This window comes from Hibiscus syriacus, unplaced genomic scaffold, assembly GCF_006381635.1.
Source record: "Hibiscus syriacus cultivar Baekdansim isolate YM2019G1 unplaced genomic scaffold, ASM638163v2 tig00001644_pilon, whole genome shotgun sequence".
In the NCBI taxonomy this organism is placed as follows: domain Eukaryota; kingdom Viridiplantae; phylum Streptophyta; class Magnoliopsida; order Malvales; family Malvaceae; genus Hibiscus; species Hibiscus syriacus.
Window position 1 is genome coordinate 6,633,519 of NW_024061878.1, and position 6,405 is coordinate 6,639,923.

At 36.3% G+C, this 6,405-nt stretch overlaps 1 pseudogene; it reads left to right on the forward strand.

The window, feature by feature from the left end:
• The first annotated feature begins 1,072 nt into the window (after positions 1-1,072).
• On the forward strand, positions 1,073-5,689 carry LOC120128556 (annotated as a pseudogene).
• The last annotated feature ends 716 nt before the right edge of the window (positions 5,690-6,405 follow it).

A 6,405-nucleotide genomic window follows, 5' to 3' on the forward strand; every position in this document is an offset into this window, starting at 1 on the left:
TGAATTTCATAAATTTAAAAAAAATTAATCAAAATACAATATAAGAAGAATATAAGACTTACCCCCTTCGAAATAGTCATTGTCTTCAACCCCTAATAACACACCCCACCAAGACCGATCAAGAAACAAATGCATATCATCGTCGAGTTTGCATATGTCAGCGTAACACCCCTGGCTCCACTCATGTAGATAAAAATCAACTGTGGTCTTAGCCCAAAGGATATTGTCCAGAATTGTGCCTGGTAGTGTTCTCCTCTCCACTTCAGATACCGGAATGGTACTGACCGGTAACTCATACGAAAGCCAACTCTTATCCATCATGTCGGATACGTGAGGGGGTTTAACAATATGTCGACATATTATGCCATGTGAATTGGGCTCTCGAACGGTGGGAGGGACCTCTTGAACGATGACAAAGGCCTCCTGAACGGTGAGAGGGCCTCTTGAAGGATGATAGGGGCTTCTTGAACGATAGGAGAGGCCTCTTGAATGATGACAGATGGTTTGGGCTTCTTCTTACGGAGTCTTGGCACTATTGGGGTGAATAGAGACATAATGGCACGTGCACGACGTTTGATGCGTGAACCCTGTCGTACAATAAAAACCTGACGTAAAGAATCTACCTTATTGGGCCGCTAAAAATAAATTAATACATAAATCAGTAAATAAACAAATAAATGATGTCGAAAAAAGGTTATTTGCATTTTTAGTATAATATTAAACAAACTTACCTCATTGCGTAGAGTATGAACCTCATTCTGCAACAATGCAACAATCTCACATAGAGCGACTACCTCATCACGTGAAGTAGATACCTCACCACGTAAAGCATCATTGTCATCGCGTAAAACCTCTACCTCACCACGTAAAGACCGTACCTCATCACGCCATGCACCATTGTCGTCACGTAAAGTATCGACCTCCTCACACAAAGTATTGACCTCATCACGTAACTCCCCTAACTCATCCCGTGGAGGTGGAGAACAGGGAGATAAATGTCGTGGCATCTTTGTCGGTCACCTATCATGAGGTGATGGTGGAGAAGAGGCTTGATGATGTGATGGAATAGGTGATGGCTCTCATTGTGGAGGTGATAGCTCTCGTTGTGGTGGTGATGGCTCTCGTTGAAGAGGTGATGGCTCTAGGTGTCGAGCTGTAGAATCGGCTCGATCAGGTGATGGCTCTCGAAGTGGGGGGTGCTCATCATCCGTTCCATCAAAAAAATGCTTGCCACCAATCAGTGGCAAGCTCAGCCTCTGTAATGGATAGTTGGCCTCCTAAAAATATAAAAGCTCAAACAAAGTTAAACGTCTACTAGTAATAAGTTGTTTATATATGGTAGTATTTGCGTTAACTTACATCATTCATCGTCGTATATGGTAGTAACTCTTCCCAATCCAACTGCTGCATCGTCATCCAGGAAATAGCCCTAGAAATATCATTTGACTTTTTGATTGCATATGTCCGCATGCTGGGAAAAGCCTCAAATATCCAAATCTACAAACAATAGTAATTGTTAAATAATTAATTATAATTTTGGAAACATTATATAGAAATTCTTGCCTTAAAGGCCAAAATAAAGCCTGCCAAAGTGTATTTGGAACCATGGCCACACAAACTTTTTCGGTCCTCAAAGGCAGACGATAACTTTTTCTAGGTAGCTTTCCATAGATATGAACCCCACATAAACACGTTCCATGCATTTAGGTCCTCTACAAATAATATTAGGTCATCAGAAATAGGTTGTTTGCCCTCTTTACCTAAAATACCGGTATGCAAAAGTAATAAAAGGCATACTCGTACAACATCGAGGTCATCCATCTGAGTAAAACCACCTCAGAGAAGTAATCTTTTCAAGTCATCGACGTGTAAACTGGGCTTCGCCTTTGCCAGCTCATGAAAAACCCGATATAACCATGATGGGCGGGCGATATGACTGGTGTACCGACCTACTTCATCGTGTCCGAAGCGTAGACCAGTGATTAAGCAAAACTCCTCCCGCCCAAAACAAGTATATGCCGATGGAAAATGAAACCATATCTCTTCATCACCACGTTGTATCCTCTCGGGTAGATTGTTAGTCATGGTCTAGTGTCTTAGCATCTCCACCTGTATGTTGTACTTTCAGCCATGGCCCGAAGCAAGTATCCTCAAACAATTTTCTTTGTACAGGTGAAGTGTCTTAGCAATTGTAGTGTCTAGGCTTAATTTATTCCTTAGAGTCAATGAAGCCGAAAAAAATTCCTAACAAAAACAATAATAACATACCAAGTTAGATATACCAAAAACATACACTATAAACAGACATGATATTAAATAGTGAAAACAAAGCCAAATATGTTTCAAACTAGCACAATATTCATTATTCTATCATAGTTCACAAAATACATCAGATAACATTCCAGAAGTAAGCACTTATATAAACATAAAAGGACAACCTATAGGTTTAGTGCAGGTTCAAGGACAACATAAAGAGTAGTAGTTTATTCTTGAAACTTAAATTCGCAACACTGTGAAGTTAATATTTGTCTTTGTTTTTTGGTTGAAGTAATGCAATTCATTCAAGTTTCAATTTGTAGAAGAAGAGTAGTTTCTGAAACTTAAAATCGCAACGCAAATTTCATTTTCGCAACATTGCGATTTTCATTTTCGTGTTGCGAATTTAAGTTTCAATAACTATTCTTCTGCAAATTGAAACTTGAATTAATTGCATTACTTCAACCAAAAGACAAAACAAAGACAAATACTAACTTCACAGGGTTAAAGACAAAACAAAGACAAAAACCGAATGAATTTACTAAGTAATCTAAGTGAAATGATTAATCTATTATTGAAATTACCAGTAAATTTATCATCAATTTAAATATAAAAAATATAATAATAATACAAAAATTTCAAAATAAAAAATAATTAAAAAAACTAACCCTCGGTGGTTGATTTTCTATTTGTGGCCGTGAATGGTTGTGAGAGTGGCTCTGAGAGATGGAAATAGAGGGGGTCACCGGATATGTGGGTGGATTTTGCCGGAGATGGGGACGGATGTCGCCATAGAGAGTGAGAGATGGAGATGGGACTGAGTTGTGATTTAAGGTTTTAGGTTATGATTTGCGATTATACTGTTTACATTTGTGTTGCGAAATTAATATTGTGTTTCGAATTTGAAAATAATATTCGCGTTGCAATTTACATATTATCGTTGCGAATTTGACTTTCGCGTTGCAAATTTGGACCTGTGTTGCGATTTTGTTGGTCATTTTCGCAAATCCAAAAAAATTAATTAAAATCGTATATTATAAGACATTTTTCATCACTGAAGTTATTTTCTTTTTCTTTATATGGAAATTGGAATATGAATATGAGATATTAATATGAAAATTCAACCTTTTGGTTTTGCTCTCTGCTGTTGTTGTCATTCATCTGTTCACTTCAATATCAGACTCAGTTTCTACAGGAATCGCAGAAATGGGAAACAATGGAAAGCTTGAAGCTGAGACGTTAGTGATATATAGCTTTATGGGTCAATTTTCAAGCGTTTGAATTCTTTTTCGTTGACCGGGGATTATGCCTTGGTGGTGCTTGTAGATATGTCGTAGTGACCGGAGCAAACAAGGGTATTGGGTTTGAGATCGCAAGGCAGCTTGCTTCCAAGGACGTCACAGTTGTATTAACAGCTAGAGATGAAGTGAGGGGAAATGAGGCAACCGCCAAGCTCCACCGACTGGGATTTTCAGATCCAATCTTTCATCAACTTGATGTTCTGGATCAGTCTAGCAATGATGAATTGGCACGTTTCATATCTCAAAGGTTTGGAAGACTTGATATCTTGGCAAGAATTCACATTACCCAGATTTAATATGAATGTCTTCTACAACCCACTTTAAGTTCCTGACCCTGCACCTCAGATGATTTCATATTTTAGTTTTCTAATTTGCTCTTAAATCCTATAACATTTGGCAGGTCAATAATGCAGGTGTTAGCGGCGCTATAGTTGATGAAGATAGCCTCAAAGCCTTAGGTATAGAAACTTGAGCATGGGTAAGTTAAGTTTTAAGCTTATTTCAGATTATGATTTATTTATTCATAAAAAAGAAGATATTTTTGTATGCTAGTAAGTATTTGTATGTTAAAATCTAACCATATGTCTAGTAAGTATTGTGATTATTTCAGTATAATTATTTGTTTCAATGAGAAGGTGAAAACCTTGAATATAGTTCAAGTCTCAGAAGGTGTGTGTTCATTTTCCTAATGATATGTTGATTTTCATTATCATAATTTATGTGAAATGGTAGATTATTTGCTTCTAGAATAACAAAATGAACTCCTTAACTTTATCATTTATCTAAAGCAATCTTTATTAGTTTTTTTTTAATATTTAACCAAGTTTTTAACTTTAGTTTGCAACAAATAAGACCTTAACTTTCCAAAAGATAAGGGGTTAAGGACTTATTCAGATATGTTAAAACAACAAGAACTTAAGATAAGCAAAACAGTTGGAGAGCTTTGTTTATCTAGTATTTTAGCCATAATCTATTTGAATGAGCTAATTAATTGTTGGTGCAGCTCTCCAGGGAGGCGGCAAAGGTGATTCAGAGTGTGGTAAAGTATACCTATGAAGGGGCTCAAGTATGCTTGAATACTCATTACTAGTGTCCAAAGAGTAACTGAAGCCCTCCTCCCTCTGCTTCAACTTTCCAGTTCAGGAGCTAGGATTGTCAATGTTAATTCTCTTCGAAGAGAAATAAAGGTACTTTTATCTCAATATAATTAATGGATTGAGATAAATTTCGATATTATGTTATGATTTAATGTTTTTGTTTTTACTATACATAGAATTTGTTGAGTTTTGTCATTTGGATTTCAGTAGAAAAAGATAAAAGTATAATAATAAGGTTATCTAAGCAAATTATATCGTATAAATTTAGTATTGACCATAATGTAGTGACAAATTTAAGCATAACCACATTAGTTTTTTCCCTTTTCTTAATCATTTAGTGAAGACTAAATTGAGAACTGATGGTCTATTTGATTTAGAAGCAGGGATGGACCTAGGCGGGGGCGGTCCCCTCCCCCTTAAAAATCTAAAATTACCATATGCTTTAGATTTTTCTTTGTATTTTCTATTGAAAATCTATTTTCGCCCCCTAAAATTTTATAAATTCAAGTTTGCCCTCTAAAATTTTGTAAGTTCAAGTTCGTCCCCAACATAAAATCCAGCGTCTGTCCCTGTTTAGCAGTTATATGAGAATTGGTTCAACAGATAAAAAAAATCCATTGTTATGTAGTTTTTTTTCAATCAATGCGATTTGGAGATTAGTATCTAACTTCTTAAGGCAATGGCAATGTCATTTCTCTCTTAACAACGATAAATTTAAGGTTAAGGCATTAATGGGAGATTTTCACTTGTGTGCATGTTAATTTTAATTTTTACATCTTTGGTCCACATGAATTATTTAACATGTACAAGAAAAATAAAATTATATCCCATATTCTATTCCACATATGTAATTATTTAACAATGCAAGCGAACAAACGCTTTAGGTTTTTATCCATGTAGATCGGCTCCACCGATGCGCCAAATTCCCCGACAATCAAACCATGGATTTCTTGGCTTGAAACCGGATGTCCCCTTGAGAATGTCAAGAATAATATTTTGTCTTCCAAATCAATGTTGCCCTTCAAAATCTCCTAGTCGTCAGCGCCATTCAATTCTTTTGAAGATTGTTCATGACACATGTTTTGTCACCTCGAGGATGTCATGAACAATGACTCATCTTCCAAATCAAAGTTACCTTTCAAAATCTCTTCTTCATCAGTGCCATTAAGTTCTTCTGAAGATTACTTACGACCAAAGTTATGTTGAACTATATCGAGAAACACTACCTGACACACATCTTCACAAAATCATGGATCATTCGTTTAAACCCTTCCTTGTTCTTGACAAGTAAATCTAGCTGGATTCTTTGAAGAACAAGTTTGTTCATCTCTGAGAAATCGAGACGGAGCCACGGTGAGATTTGTTGGGAAAAAGAGGCCAAGCATTGCAAGCAGATGGTGGACTATTCGGCAAAAGTGAGAAGAGAAGAATCAGAGAACTACTATAGGTTGAAGACGAAGTTCCCGATGCCAAATTTCTCAAGAGTGTTCCAAAAGGCAACGATCTTCATCAAAGGAAAATGTCGAAATTATAGAGCAGTCTGGCATAGGCAATGCGATCAATAGTGTGAAAACCTCAGAGTTTTTAAAGGGAAACTACCATTACATAGGCTTTATTATAGAGAGAGATTAACAGGAAATCGAGAAACAAGAAAAGGGGCAAGCTAAAAGAGTATAAGAGGTTCAAAGTACTTAAAGAGATCAAAAAAATTTGACTGTTATGTTGGGAAATAAACGAGTAACAAGTAATTT